General features: G+C 44.9%; 1 protein-coding gene across 3 annotated transcripts in view; it reads right to left on the reverse strand.

Moving 5' to 3' along the window:
* Positions 1 to 9,625, reverse strand: part of LOC144728293 (protein TANC1-like) — a 113,514-nt gene extending 103,889 nt beyond the window's left edge. For all 3 annotated transcript variants that reach the window (XM_078607631.1, XM_078607621.1, XM_078607612.1), the window contains exons 1-2: positions 9,544 to 9,625; positions 6,601 to 6,657 (exon numbers count right to left, since the gene is read on the reverse strand). The gene's annotated coding sequence lies outside the window, so the exon portion shown is untranslated. The remainder of the gene's footprint in view (positions 1 to 6,600; positions 6,658 to 9,543) is intronic.
* Between the last annotated feature and the right edge of the window lie 7,636 nt (positions 9,626 to 17,261).

Genomic DNA, 17,261 nt, shown 5'->3' on the forward strand with positions numbered 1-17,261 from the left:
GTGTTGAATAAAATAAACTAACTGGCCTCCACTGGACTACATACATTAATGAGTAATCAATTTAGGTAGTCCCAAAAAAACTTTTAAAGAATATTTTCTTATTAAGGTTCTAGGAAGCAAAAGCAGAACAAAACGCGAAATACTTTACACTAAATGTATTTATCAAAAACTCTGTACACTTAAATTAAATAACTCACGATACTTAAATGAATATGGCAAGGGTTTAATTATATTCAACTAGATCAGTCATATTTATGCTTATATTTTGAAGAAAATAAAGACATGCAAAGTCAACATTGTCAGACTGGACATCACTTCCACGATACTGTGGAACGTACCGGTGATTCAACTCGCACATGGAAGAATTCTGTACCACCAAACTTAAGCAGCCTTTTAAAGTGACCATGGTGCTCCAAGCATTTGTGAAATGGGGGGGGGGGGGAGAAGGCCAGAGGAAACAGATAAATGACCACTGTTTGTTGTGACAGTGACACACAAGATGCAAACAACCACACTTGCACAGCAAACAAATGAGATCGTCTGCCAGGACAAGCTTGGCCACAAGTGGCAGCCACACACCACACACCCAACCCTAGTCTCACCACACACACCCTCGTCTAGCCATAGCACCCTTGGCCAGTGAGTGGCAAGCTGTGTGCATTCCTAGGGAGTTAAAAATAAATTGGTTGCTGAGGCACGGAGATGGCTTTGGGACCTCGTTTTTCATTGGTAAAAATATATAATGCAGCAATAACTGCTAACATGAGAATATAATCTCTGATGGAATTCAAGGCCATGAGTTCAAAGTTAAGTGGAAATCCAAAGCACCGCAATGAGATCACAGCAACAGAGAAAACCGTTCATGTTGATGATATATTCTGCAAAGACTGCGTTTCAACATTTGCGAATGCCACATTTTCAAAGGCTTAACATTCCCAGCATCATCATGTTTGTAATCCTTTGGTGCAATAGCCGTGCTGTACTAAAAAGTTAATTTGAAGTACAAATAAATCCAATTTAAGTTTCAGCACGTAAATTCCGTTGAGACTTTTCATTTTAATTTGCAAGTCATGGTTGAACCCATAATTTGACTTATTTGCTCTTTAAAGGTGCCAAGAACACACGGGCGGCACTTTAAAGATGCCTGACAATTCGCATGAGTAATAACAACACATCACACAGGGCCAAACCACAGATGAAAAACTCCATGACCTTAACAAAAATAAGTAATGTTGTAAGCTGTAGACTGCATTCGCTATGTTTAAATAAAAAAAAAATGGAGTAATGAATCAAATTAATTATAGTATATGCTTTTAAATACACTGCATAAAACAGCAGCTAAGTCAGTGATGCTGCTTAGGAAGTTTCGTGAATGCAAGCACTCATGGTTACACACCTGACCAAAAGTATTTTATAACAAACCAAGCATACTGTCATGAAAAACGTATGTGACACACAGTATGTGTTATAGAACACAAATGTCATAAAATAATGCTAGTTTGAAGCAAGCTTTTAAAATATCGTAAGTTCAAGAATAACAATACACACAAAATACTGTAAGTGTATGGTGATGTACATGGAAGCTATATCTCAACAGAAACTTTCTACAGAATTATTACAGTGCAAGAGCAAAAAAGAAAGTCAATAGAAAAAAATATCATCATAAAGTCATGTTTCTATACCACACGAAACGCATAATCCGGTCTTTGTGTGGCATACACAGTGTAAAATCACTACAGAATTAAATTCCATCAGGCTGTGTTGTTTGACGGGGTCAGACACGATTAACTTTCCCTATTCATAAGAGTGGCCTATTTTACTTGCATTAAAATTAGAAATGGGCATTGTTACAAAGTTTGAAATTTTGTGTCTGACCAAATACAGTACATATTTAAGCACTGTGCATATGTCACATCTTGACTATAAACTAATGCGATCTTGCAAAGAACTCTGTATGTGCAGAGATCAGTCAGTACCAAGGGCACACTAATTTAAATTTTCGATTTAAAGCTTTCGTGACTGCAGGGATTCATTTTCTTGGTTCTTTCGGTAAAATCACGTAGAAGGGAAATAATAAAATAAATAAAAATGTACACAGACTTTACCGAAAGAACCAAGAAGACTAATTTTAATGTTTTGAACTAAATGTTCACTCTTTAGAGCTGATTACCGCTCAGACACAGTTAGCCTATAATTTTAAACGGCTGGCAAAAAGCCAGCCATGGGAAATGGAATCCCATGACCTCGAAGACCTTTGATGGGCCACTAAACCAGCACAAGGCCATTGCATTGGTATGTAGTTTATTAAAAAGAATGTAGTAACATTTTGCTAATTAAATGACCGTACTTCCAAAGGCTTTCAGAAAATAAAAGAGTGCTCTATCGAATTAGTAACGATCAAAAGTAACATTTCGTTTAATTAAGGGCTTTATTAGGTTTTGTTGGTTGTTCCACAGTATCGTAGTTATTTTTACAGTCAAGCCAAGGAAGGCCAACATGCATAGCATTACAATACTTAATACAGTACTGTACAACTCCTCTTATCTGCAGTGATGTGGGGTACAAACATCACGGATCCTACTATCCACGAATTGACTTGATCAATTTGCCAATAAAGTCCATGTATCTGGTCCTGGGGCTTCCCCCTTCACAAACCTGCACTGACCAGGTTAGTAAAGTATAGTGTTGAGATTCCTTCCTCCAGCAGTGGATTGACAAAGTGATGTGTATAATAAATTTACTCATGAAAAAAAATGGCAAGAAAACATTGCCGTGAAATCACTGAAAACATCACAATCTTAAGCAATGCACATTTCAAGATGACACCCTCCCATTGCCTGGCTCAGCAGAGTCACGCTCCCATTGCCAGGATAAACATGAGCAATCTTTCCCATTCCACGCACAACAGACCTGGTAAAATAGTCTCCAAGGCAACAGTTACAGTTAAAAAGGAGTGGCTGGAAAGGTCAACCGGTCAATAAGAAAGGAGCAAATGATCACAACTCGGGGCAACGAACTCATTGCTTCAATGGTCCATGCACAGGGCGCAACGGGTTTTTATTTGTAAGCCATGAGTGTGGCTGGCAATGCCAAGCCAAAATTTGTTTACACAAGTTAAATCTTTGTGTTGTAACCACACCAAAATGGTGTATGTAAATAATTATTGGATAGAGTATTTTACTAAATTGTATGGATGTCCAAGCCATAATAACATAATTGTTGGATTTTGTTCTGACAAATTTTAGTTCAAAGCAAGAATTCCTTTTTGAAGACAAAATATGTAGAATACTCTGTATGTCGATTCGTTTTGATACACCGGTACTTTCACAATACCAGAGCGCACGCATTTTCTACAGCTCCACCAGATCAATACAAAACTGTTTGTAGTATTACAAGTCGGTCTTGGGCAGGGACATTTTTTCACGTTAAGGAAAGTTGCTTAAATACCACCTAGCTGTTGGTATGATCAATACGCAAACGTCTAAAGTACGGCTTGACACAATAGTGCATTCTTTCCAAGCTGCGCCAATTTCCACTGTGGGGCCCACAGGCGTTTCCTCTGCCCTTCCTCTCCCACACCCCGAAGCACGCCAGGGAGGGCCTGTCCACGGGACTGTACTGACCCCAAATACTGACCCAGGTAATAAAACGTTCTAAGTAACTTCAGCGAGAGTTTGGGCACACTGAGAAGTAATGTAGATGCTGCCTGTATTGTGCGTGTCCATGGTTGGTTATGTGGACACGTGTTTCTCTCGGTGATTTTTATTATTTTGTATTATTGTTGGCAGTGTTTCTCCGGTGTCGTGTTTAAAATGGCACACAGATGAGCAACTGCGCTAAAACATGTTTTATAGCAACACTGTGTTTCTTGTGATTTATATCCAAGTCGAGATCACCGCTGGTCAGTACTGTATGCAGTGAAATGAAAGACAACCAAGAAAGTTTCCAACGAAAGGACAGTACATTTTTTTCCCCAAAGCAAATATTTTAGGCAATGGGTTATTTGGTAAATGTTAATACTGCAGTCATGATACAAGACTACAAAGTATGAACTTTGGTGCTTTCACAAGAATACATTTGCCATAGATTGTACCACGGTTAGGTTACAACAAACGGACGGGAAAGTAACAGCCCAAAATAAAGCGGCCAGCCCATTAATGTGATGCAGCAAGGCTGGCGAGTGGAACGCATCAGCTGATTTGCCAGTCCCTTTAAATACCACATTTCTTTCGGTTCTGAAAACCAGATGAACATGATGTGAGATCACAGCCCCAGGATGCGTTAAGACATGCCACAAGTGGGACGATACCTTCCCTCACCTTGGTTCCCACCATAATTAACACAAAATTCCCACGCCCTAATAAGAAAACAAATACCAACTCGGTTCATGTAGCAACACAGAGGCCAACGTTTTACACAGTGGCATAGCGAAGTTTGTAAAAATGTTTAAATAGCTAAACCTTGACGTTCTGCATGTTGTGTGGGTTTTTCACAAGGGATAATGCAGAGTTTTGTCGACGCACAGCAAAGCTTTGCTGTACGGAACAACAATATTAGAGTGCCGTGTGGTAATGTCTTACGCACTATTGGTACAAAGCACATTGCCTTCTGATTAAAAACAATCAAAATGACTCCTGAACACATGCAGAAGGCACTGTTGGATTTACAGCAGCTCAACGGTTAAACGAATCATCATATGAAGACACAACTTTTTGACTTCAATTAAAACAGCCAGATCCCTGGGCAAATACCATGAAAAGTACCATCCACAGTATTATCCTAATCTTTAAATACCCAGAATTGCCTTTATAAGGATTAGGGCTTAAGTGCAAACTCCTTAGCTTCCAGGAAATGCTGCATCACACATACTGTGGGATTCCTTCATTTGACCGAATACTGTCACATATACAGTAGGCACATCTAAAATAACAAAAAACATTTACTGTATATTTGTACATTCATGTACACTGTACAGTTACACTCCAGTGGCGTATAGTAGTGGAGTTGGAACAATGCGTCAATAGCGTCAATAGCGTCAAAACCTTTAGCTTATGATACATGCATCGAATTGTGAGAATGTATGTTTTTCGATGTGTTAAGTATGTTGTATGTTAAGGGTTGATGTCACCCCTGTAGTCACGAGAAGCGTTATCATTCACCACAATGCATAGGTGGGACAAAGTCATTGTTATGCAAGTCCAAGTCGAGTCGCAAGTCATCAAATTCATGACTCGAGTCTGACTCGAGTCCAAGTCACATGACTCGAGTCCACATCTCATAGGTGGGACAAAGTCATTGTTATGCAAGTCCAAGTCGAGTCGCAAGTCATCAAATTCATGACTCGAGTCTGACTCGAGTCCAAGTCACATGACTCGAGTCCACACCTCTGCCACAATGTAAAACGTTCTTGAATCAATCTGTCACCTCTGAAATGAAATCGTTCCACCCTCATGTACAGGGAGATGCAAGTCTGCTTATCTACAACAAAAACCGGTGGCCCATATGCACAGTACACGACTGTTTTTCTGGATGAAATTGCTTTATGGAGTTTTACAATTAACGTTGGATTCGTTTTTCGCCACAGGAAATTGTAAGTCTTGGAAACTGGCCCCGACAACAATTGAAGTGAACTTTAAGTGGGTGTATAGAAATAATAAGATGAACATGTGCATGTGACAGGTACTCAAGGTGTATGCCGTACAAGCACACATTAAGTTAGGGAAACCAGCAACAGCCTTTAGGTTGTGGGACACAATTAATGACCACATGCAAAGAGGCGTCATTAACACTGCCAGTTCAGTCAGGTGTTGTCCCCGTCATGTATATGAACACATATTTGAGAGGTAGCGTCTGTTATTAGGAACACAGTACAATGATGTAATTCCTATTCAACACACTTTGAGTATTTTGAAAATGGTGCACTGGAATACACTATGGTACAAAATAACTATTTTATAACTAAATAACTAAGCAGACAATATACCACCTTCCTACATTCTGTAGCTCCGCATGAAAAATATACCTTTTGTTTCTTACACATCCCATCGACCACATGGCCTTTAGGGAGTTATTTTATCAGCAGCATTGCTTTAAAACAAGAAAACGCTGGACCAGTTTAAACATTCAGTTTTAATCATCAGCAATGAGTCTTACTTAACCCAATGCAGATGAACTGCCAACTGTTAATAGCATGTGCCTTTACTGTTCGACATTGGTCCTAGTTTCAAACAAAACTATAGAATGCATACATACATACATGACACAAAATAATAATATAGTCAACGTTATTGATGAGAATATAATTCACATGATGAATTAGCAATTACACATTCCCACACCGTGGGAGGTCAGAAAGAGAACATGAAAAATCAGTCATCTGCCTATTAAACTTTGCAGCTGGACCGGAGTGACAATCGTATAGCCAAGTAGGCACAACATTAAACAACAGGAGACACAACACCTGTATAAATAGACTTCACGTCTCCTAATTAGGACCAATTCTACTTTCAAATAGACAAGTGTGTTTACCCACGACGAGCAGTGTGTGTGTGTGGCACTAGGAGCTGTGGTCACTTAGGCTCCTGGACAATGCACACTTACCACCCTTCAAGGAGTTTTACTTGAATGAGGCAATTGTCCACGACAGGAAACAGGATTCTGAAAGCGAGAAACAAAGTTGATCATCTCTATATAATGCAAATTAATATATTGTTTACATTCTCAACTCGGGGAGTAATGTTACAGAACAGTATTGGAAAGTTCAGATGGCATTATGCTAAACAACTTGCCATGGCTTCTCCATCTACAATTTTGAGTTGGACAAATTTATACGTTTCACAATGAACTACAGAACATTGATTGGGATGCACAGCACACGGTATTAACCACTCTCAAAATCTACTGTACCAGATACGAATACAGGAATGTGCAATACACTGCTGGAATTTGCATATGCCGAATAAAAAAAGATTCCAATCACCTCAGAGCTAATGAAAACACTTAAAGTAGTGCAATTTACAACTTGTCTTTATCTCATGTTTCCTTTGCAAAAGGGACTGAATGTCCCAAATGGCCTTTGGTCTGATTATAATGAAAGGCATAATTTTAAACAATTTTTTTGTTCACAAATGGGATTTCAAAAAATGCTGGCAATTAAAACAACTCTCTATTGTACGTATAAAGGAACTTAATTAAGAAGTGTGAATTGTCAAAATTGTCCGGCTTAGTATCGCTTCTTCAGCTGCCTCCTGTACAGACTTTCGATTTTGTGATGGATCGCTAATTGATCATCGTCCTAAAATAGACAACTTGTATCCTACTTAGGCATCCAGTGACAACATTTAAGCAAGATACAAACAAGCACAATCACCGTGCCACTTGTATACGACTGTGTGCATGCTGCTGCAATGGCACCGCAACTCGAGTGGGGAATAACGGTTGGGGTGGGTATTTTTTTTGTCGACAGTATTTATGTACACGTACGTTTGAAATCTATCTTAAGTTTCCTTTTTCTTATTCAGATTCCGAGGAGCCCAAGCCGAAGCTTGTCGCCCCAGGGCTCTCGGCGAGTGTGGACACGTGCGGCGCCGTCCCTGCCCGGCTCTGCCCGGGCAAGACACGCGGGGAGTTCCCGAGCGCCACCTCCATCTCTCCATGCATCACTGCATGCCCCCCCTTCCTTCCTTCCTTCATCCCTCCGTCTCCCTGGTTCACCTCCATCTCCTCCATCTCCCGGGATCTCTTCCATTTCCCTGCATCCACCCCCCTTCCTTCCTTCCTTCATCCCTCCGTCTCCCTGGTTCACCTCCATCTCCTCCATCTCCCGGCATCTCTCCATCTACCTGCATCCCCCCTCGCTTCTTTCATCCCTCCGTCTCCCTGGTTCACCTCCATCTACCGGAATCTCTCCATCAACCGGCATCTCTTCCATCTCCCTGAATCTCTCCATCTCCCTGAATCTCTTCATCTCCCGGCATCTCCTCCATCCCCCTGAATCTCTTCATCTCCCGGCATCTCCTCCATCCCCCTGGATCTCTCCATCCCCTTGAATCTCTTCCATCTCCTAGACATCTCTCCATCAACCGGCATCTCTTCCATTTCCCTGGATCTCTCCATTTCACTGAATCTCCTCCATCTCCCTGCATCTCTTCCATCTCCCTGGATCTCTCCATTTCCCGGCATCTCTTCATCTACCGGCATCTCTTCCATCCCCCTGAATCTCTCCATCAACCGGGCATCTCTCCATCTCTTCCATCTCCCGGCATCTCTTCCATCTCCCTGAATCTCTATCATCTCCCTGCACCTATCCATCAACCGGGCATCTCTCTATCTCCCTTAATTTCTCTGCCTCTTCCCGACAATCCTTGCACCCCCCCTGCCCTTCCATGTTCCTGCATCTCTTCCATCTCCGTGCCTCCATCCACCTCCTCTGTTGAGGTATAAGTCGTGGTACACGCACATGGCGAGTTGGCGTTGTGGCATAGCAATTGGCGCACTGCGCTACAGACCCGGCTACCTTGGTTCAGTTCCAGAGCACGGCTGACATCGGTGACGAATGAAATCTGAACCCACCACCACCAATGACCACAGCGTGGCGATGTACAGTCAAACAAACCCACACGACCCACACGGCGTGGCGAGGCATTCATCCAGCAGTGGATTGACGGAGGACTGTACATTGCAATTGCATACCTGCAGCGTGTGTTACTGTATACACAAGGCAGTATACATGCGTCTGCCGTGTATAAATACACAACAGTTTACAGCATCCGTGTGTGTGTGTGCAGATATATATAACACGTGTGAATGTGTGTGTGACGGTAAACCCATGAGAGTCGCGGATGCTACATTTGCCGTTCGTCGGATACACATCGTAATCGCGACATTTGTTGCCATCTCACATCAACACATCATCAACATCATCAAGTCGAGAGCAGAGCTACCCCGTGGCTGGGGTGGTAGCAGCAAAATCATCAGCAGCAGCAAAACCATCAGCAGCAAAATCAGCAGCAGCAGCAGCAAAATCATCATCAGCAGCGGCAAAATCATCAGCAGCAGCAAAATCATCAGCAGCAGCAGAAAAATCAGCAGCAGCAAAATCATCATCAGCAGCAGCAAAATCAGCAGCAGCATCAGCAAAATCAGCAGCAGCATCAGCAAAATCAGCAGCAGCATCAGCAAAATCAGCAGCAGCAAAATCAGCAGCAGCATAATCAGCAGCAGCATAATCAGCAGCAGCATAATCAGCAGCAGCATAATCAGCAGCAGCATAATCAGCAGCAGCAGCATCCTCCAGGAGCGCCCAACACTCGCCTCATCCCTCTCAAGCTGCTGCTGCTGCTGCCACACAACCACACAGAGAGACACCCCCATTGCTACACCACCACCACCAACACGTGTGCGCGCTTCCTCTCCCTGCCTATGCGCCTCGTGTGCTCCGCGTTGCTCAACGCCATCGGCGAGAACGAAAGCGGCAACATCCTTAATGGTGACGTTTGTCTGTGTAACGGTAAAAACAATAAAAAGCGATCATCGTTCCCCCACCTGGATCGTCCATCCACGCGGCGCGGCGCTGGGGCTCTCTGTGAGCGGCGGCCGCGGGCGGCGCGGATCGCAGTGCGGAGGGGGACGGGGAGAGCGGTGGGGGCGGGGGGGTGGGGGAGGGGCGTCGAAGGGGAGGGGAGGTGAGGAGACCCTCCCACCTCTACCCCCCCCCACCTCTACCCCTCCCCACCAACCACCTCAAACCCCTCCCCCACCCACCTCTACCCCCCCACCTCTACCCCCCACCCACCTCTACACCCCCCACTTCAAACCCCCCCATCCACCTCATACCCCTCCCCCACCTCAACCCCCCCCCCCACCAACCTCAAACCCCCCCACCTCAACCCCCCCCACCTCAACCCCCCCCCACCCACCTCAAACCCCTCCCCCACCCATCTCCACCCCCCCACCCACCTCTACTCCCCCCCACCAACCTCAAACCCCTCCCCCACCTCAACCCCCCACCTCAAGCCCTCCCCCACCTCAACCCCCCCCATCCCACCTCTACCCCCCCCACCCACCTCTACCCCCACCCACCTCTACCCCCCACTTCAACCCCCCCACCCACCTCAAACCCCTACCCCACCTTAACCCCCCCCATCCACCTCTACCCTCCCCCCACCTCTACCCCCCACCCACCTCTACCCCCCCCCCCACTTCAACCCCCCCCCCATCCACCTCATACCCCTCCCCCACCTCAACCCCTCCCCCAACCCACCTCAAACCCCTCCCCCACCTCAACCCCCCCCCCACCAACCTCAACCCCCCCCCCCACCTCAACCCCCCCACCTCAACCCCCCCCCCCTACCCACCTCAAACCCCTCCCCCACCCATCTCCACCCCTCCCCCACCCACCTTTACTCCCCCCCACCAACCTCAAACCCCTCCCCCACCTCAACCCCCCACCTCAAGCCCTCCCCCACCTCAAGCCGTCCCCCACCCACCTCAACCCCCCCCCCCATCCCACCTCTACCCGCCCCCACCCACCTCTACCCCCCCACCTCTACCCCCGACTTCAACCCCCCCACCCACCTCAAGCCCCTACCCCACCTCAAACCACCCCCACCCACCTCAAACCCCCCCCACCCACCTCTACGCCCCCCCACCCACCTCTACCCCCCCCACCTCATACCCCTCCCCCACCTCAACCCCCCCAACCCACCTCAACCCCCCCACCCACCTCAAACCCCTCCCCCACCCATCTCCCCCCCCACCCACCTCTACGCCCCTCCCCCACCTCTACCCCCCCAACCCACCTCGACTCCCCACCACCCACCTCACCCCCTCCCCACCCCCCACAGTCTCGCCCGAGCTCACCCCCCAAACCTTGCACACGCCACACCACGGACAGTGCTGTAGGGTAATAAACCCTCTGCATCCCGCCTAACGAACCCTCCCACACACCCTCACCCCACTCAACATTACCCCCACCCCCTCCTGCCTCGAGGAAGGCCACCCCGCACCACATCTCTATCCCACCCAACCATCACCCAATTCTGATGCCAACCCCACCTTATCCACCCGGAGCAACCCATCCATAACCTTAATAATACCCCTATCCCACCTACTTTCCCACTGGCGTGTTGGTACAATGGTTAGCGCACAGTTGAGTTCTAGGCCACGGCTAACAGGCCACGGCTAGCACCAGTGACGACTGATATCTGAGCTGATATCTTACCCAGCCCTGCAAAAAAACACAAATGTCCCCTGACCCCCACGCCAATGACCAGCGTGGCGCAAGACGGTCAAACAACTCACACGACCGACATGGCATAGAGAAGCATTCATCCAGTGGTGGCCATACCTCTATGCCACTTACATTCCCACTGTGATCCCACCCATTGGGACACCGTAATCTGTTTATTGGACATCTGTGAAAATACTAGACATCTGTGAAAAAGAGCTTCAAGGCTCATTTAATTTCTCCAGGACAAATAAAGATTCGGATTTTGTCATACCAAACTTGATACCCATATCCCACATAACCTGCCATTGACATACCACCGAACCAAACCTCATCCCTAGAAACCATACACCCCTATCCGACATTTTACTACCTAACCCTTAGAGACCCACAACACCACACCGCACACCTACATGCCACCATATCTCCGACCCTGATTCGCTCCCCCACCTTACCTACCCCTACAGACCTCACCCTGTTACATCTCTGTCTCACCCTATTGCTAGCCTTATTCCACCCTAATTTCCCCTACCCCTAAGGGCTCCATTATAGCACATTCCTATTGCACTTTAGCTCCTAGTAAGTCATGGTGGGAGGTAAGGTGCAATCGAGTTATTGTGTTGGGGATCCATCGTCCCATACCCTCAATATGGCCTTGCTTTACCACTGTGAGCCTCACTATTCACTACAGTAGGTGTTGTATCTGTCGTGCCTGTCAAGTTTCCTTCATTGTCTCCCATGTCTACGAATAGTAAACGTTTGCCTCACAAAGGGCAGTTGTGTATCAGCAGGCTGAGGAAATTCCACTCCTAATCCTACCCCACCATACCTTACCCTACATAACTTATGTAATGTTTACCACACCTCGAAGCATGAGTTGATACAGTTCCGCCACTACAGCATCAACTTACGTGGTGCACATATTCTCCACGCAGTAATCTTTCATGGTGTCTTTCCACATTTTTCTGTCTTCTTCTTGTACTTCTTCCTGGTAACCATTCTAAAAAAATATTTGCTATTCTGTTCCTTTCCATTTCCATGACCTGACCAAACCTCAGAATTCTCATAATTGTGAAGTATTCTCTGTCCCATGCATGCTCGAAGTTTTATGTTGGTGACTTGACATTTTATTCCCATCATTTTACTTTGATATATGCTATAAAAAATAATGTTTTACTTAATTTCAATCATTGGCCAATTTTTGGTTTCATATAACCAGACAACAAGCACATTGGAGTTACACATCCACATCTTGGTTTTTAAGATTCAATTTAGAACATTTATTGGTCAGATTGCATTAGTAAAAAAATGCCAATGTGTGTAGCTTTTTTATGCTGAGACGTTTACTGTTCAAATATATACTTCTTGAAATGCATTATATGCCCATCCAATTTTAATGTTAACCTCATTTTTGATGATGTTATTTGTAATTATTTTTCTAAGTTATGCTGAGAGGAAACCAATTTTTATATATTTATTTTCTTATGATTTGATTTCTTCATTCGTGTCTCGTTCCATAAACTTAGTATTTTCCAAATGTTCAGACCCACTGTCTCTTATTTTTCTGCAATTTTATTGGTCGTTTCCTAAAGTATAAGTTAGTAAATCTTCCTTTGATCATCTCACAGCACTATTTTGTTTTATTATATCCACAGAGTTTTGGGTGGACCAGTTCAACCACCAGTTGTAAAGGAAAGGGTGAAATTATACAGCCCTGTTTGATGCCACTGAATATCAAACCAAGGACAGTCATGTCTGACCCTGCTCACAATATCAACCCAATCGTTGTTTCCAGTATCTGCTTTGATGTAGCACAATGAACCTTCATAACTATCATTCATGGCACTGATGAATATATTTTATATGCCATAGCTCCGCATGACCTTATGTGGGATTTATCTATGCAATCGAAAACCTTGCTGAAATGTATAAATTCTACCACAATAAATACCTTTACCCAATTCTATTTTTGTATCTATCCCACTTAGTAATACCCTACCCCACCAAATCATACCCTGTATATCTACTGCCACCCTATCCCACCTATTCATACCCTAGCGCCTAGCCTTATTATCATGTCAGCCTGTAACAATTCTCCACACCCTCTTGGGATTTCAATTATTTTAACAATTAAAAGTTGTGATTCTATTCGTGAATTTATTATTTTATTATTGTGATGAATATAGTGGCCTCTAGCTGCTGCAGAGGTCTCACGAACCCTTTACATTCAACATACATCAATTTAAAAGGAGCATTGATTCTTTCACATGCGATTCATTGCATGGATCGCGAGCTTTAACAATTTACAATCAATAGCAATTAATGAATGTATACATCGTTCTACCCCTAATAACGACCCGTACCCAATCCTACCCATACTCTATTCTTATTCTCACCATTCTCATGTATAACCACCCTATCCTACATTATCCATACCGATACACCAACATAATGTAACAAGCCCAACTGTGTAATACTTAAACATACCCTCTCCCAACTTCACCATACACCACTCTGACATAAACTAGACGCAATTTGTATTAATGCCGTAACATACCCTACATCATCTTCTTGGTTATTTCGGTAAAGTCACGTAGAAGGGAAGTAATAAAATAATAAAAATAAAACATAATAAAATTATTCTCACGACGTTTCGGCCACAACGCAAGCAGCCGTCCTCAGGTGAAAACCAGGTCCGTCGAGGCGACAGAGTCTGAATGAAACAGCATGAAACGCCTCGACGGACCTGGTTTTCACCTGAGGACGGCTGCTTGCGTTGTGGCCGAAACGTCGTGAGAATAATTTTATTATGTTTTATTTTTATTATTTTATTACTTCCCTTCTACGTGACTTTACCGAAATAACCAAGAAGATGAATCCCTGCAGTCACGAAAGCTTTAAATAAAAATGTATACCCTACATCATTGATTCAAAAGTGATTTGCCATTGCGGACCCCAATCAAGACAACTGGTTCCCGTGCTCCTCCGCCCCTTCCACACGCAGGTGACTAAGGCCACAGTGCAGAGAGGTCGCATGTCCATCACGCCTCGAGTCAATTAGTAAGGCAATTGTTTGTGCATTCGCTGTGTTTTGTCGCCGCAAATAGAGGGGTGGTGGTGGGGGGTGCAATGTTTCCCTGCGCTCATTCTAAATTGCTCCTGCACTATAGCCGTGCAGAAACCCACCCTCCTCCACGGGAAAAGAGGCGCGTCCCACTGGTGTAAGATCCGCTGTCCTATACAATTGTAGTGTATTTATCCTCATTGTATCCTACCTAAATACACCTTCCACATAGCACCCTACATAAACTACCCCCCCACCCACCTTTCCTTCCTCCAGCATACCGTGCCCTACCTTATACAACTCGAAACAAAACCAACAACCACCAACCCCACCTCCAAACAACCTCGCCGCCACCTGGCACACTCCGCCACCACCACCCAACCCTTTGGGGTGTCGCAACGCAGTGGGACAATTCGCCCGCATCGGCCGTGACACGCACTCGCGAACACGTGGCGGCCTCGGCTGTATCTGTTTGGAACGCACCAGAGAGAGATGGAGAGTCGGGGAGAGAGAGAGAGGGAAGGAACGAGACGAAGGGTTTCAATGGGTTGGCGATGTTGGTTTTTTGGTTGTTCCATCATTTTCTGCAGTAATCGCCTCCCACAGACGCACGCGGTTGAGAATGAGAAACGGGCGCGAATTTTATGGACGAATTTGACTTTTACTCACGATATTTCGGCCCTCGTCGTCACGGGAGATATACGGTTCAAATATTTGGTTCAAATATAAGGGCGATCATTTACTGTTGTACATTAAACCAGGCACCGATTCGGTAAATGTTGTTGTGTCCTGGCTCGCTGTGGTTGTGTAACCTGGTTCAAAAAGAAAAACGAACAAGAAATTGGTCCTGTCCTTCACAGTAAGCACAGGACGTATTAAGTATGACGGTACTGTAGCCTCGCACCTTTGTGACCCTCATCGTAGGATAAGTAGCTCCTAAGAGGTTTCAGAATCTCCTAAAGCCGCACTTATCCCCCCCTCCAACCCCTTCCAGCCAGAGCCGGTTGGTCCTTGAGTCGCTCATTGAACACTTAAATGGCATGGCTAAAGTCGATACAATACAATGACTTTCAGTTGTTACTTAGTTCCCCCAATGAACAAAAACCTTGGGCCAATGAATAAACTGTCTTCAAGCTCGACGTCGTTTCATCACTCTCATCATCGGTCATTATCAATGCACTGCTGGATCCCGCGATGTCAATCACTCTAGCTCCAGTCACTTATCACTCAAATAAGATTGACGCTTTTGTATCAATAGAGGCTGACAAGTTATTGCATGGGATGTGTATGATACATTGACACCAGCTTATTAGCGTGTGGGAGTCTGCAGTTTACATTCTGGCGAATTGCCCGATGATGCTGGATGCAATTACCAGCGAAACGTCGTACTCAAATTGTAAATGTTGTGGTTTCACGCTTCAACACCGGTGGGCTAAAGCAGTGAACTATTTGTCTTTTGTCAACGTGACACTTTTTTACTGATTGGCCGTGTCGGGTGGTGGAGGGTTACGACACATTTATAAATAACGCGATCTAAACCCAAAAAACGGTGATTATGAATGGGGGGGGGGTGGCACAATTTCCACCAGGAAACCTGAACGTTGATCGCCACGAGGTTACAAGGGTTGCTTCAGTGACATATTTTAGTCGTGTCTTTCAGCAAAGGCGCTGCAAGCAGAAAATCATTAGTATGTTGTTTTCACCATTGCTCTAAGGATTGTTATCAAGTTACAGTACCGTTTAGAAAACCAGGCGAGGAGACACCTGGATCGGCGGCCGGTTACAAACAGTAAACAATGCCACAAGAACAAATCCTCCAGCACCAAATTAAAATGTTGATACATCTCAAACATTACCTGTATACAGTGATGATCTATGCCGAGGCAGGGGATGTGGATGGATATTGTGAAAGAATGGAGAGAACGGGTGAGAAAAGGCAAACGCCAGAGATAAATGACGCGACATTGGCTTGTCAATCCTCCAATTTAAATGACACACGATGACTGTGAAAAACACGCTTTCTTCAAACTCCACAGCATTCTGTAAAAATTTTGTGTTACGTTCTTTCTGACGCAGAAATGTGCTATCAAAGGCCCCTTTTGTCAGTAACTTGTGTCACGTTGGTGACGTTGGCGACACAAGTTCCCGTTGTGCGGTGCGGGTTTTTTATTTGGCTATTTGCGGCTTTGACTGGTCGATGACAAGAGGCTTTAGCAGTCTCAGCCGAGCCACAACTTGTGAGTGTCACGGAGCTGCCAATTGTGGAGAGCGCAAGTCGACTGTGCCTGAATTTCTGAGAAATGGCAGGTCCGTGGGATCCTTAACGTCAACAGCTCCCTATCGCTTGGTTGTTATTAATGCTCGCCGAGTTATTTTGAGCCGTGATTAAAACAAAAAAAACCGACGTGCCGCTGCTCTTTTTCAATTATTAACGCCACATCGAGCGCCGGCCGATAACGCGAGACTCAAATAATGGATGAATTGGTGACCTTGCCCTCTCATCCTGCAGAATATCTCTCGTGTCAGCGGAGCTGCTCGGGGGAGTCAATGCTCTCTGCCGGGTCCCGTGTTGGACAGGTGGCACGTTGCTGGGAAATAGTTGGGCGCAAAAATTGCAACCTATGGGCATGATATTTGTTTGCTATGTCTGATTGTTTTTCTTTCTTTCTTCTCCAGCATATTTCTAAATGTTTCTTCGTACCGTGTGTTGAACTTATTTCCCCACCGTACGTAGCCAAGCGTGATAGTTAATGGGAGATGTGCGGGAAGGACAACAGAGTAAACACAAAAAGCAGTTCTCAAGGAATTCGTTTTCAAGCCTGATTATTTAAAAGTGCACAGCCTCCAGTGGCTTCCTAACAATAATCTAACACATTAAAATGCAGCATATAAAAATAAGCTTGGTAATTGAACATGTCCTCGATTATCAAAGATAATCCATTAGTTATTTTTCTATGTGCAACAAAGTTA

This window comes from Lampetra planeri, chromosome 2 (genome assembly GCF_965212315.1).
Source record: "Lampetra planeri chromosome 2, kcLamPlan1.2.h2, whole genome shotgun sequence".
Classification (NCBI taxonomy): domain Eukaryota; kingdom Metazoa; phylum Chordata; class Hyperoartia; order Petromyzontiformes; family Petromyzontidae; genus Lampetra; species Lampetra planeri.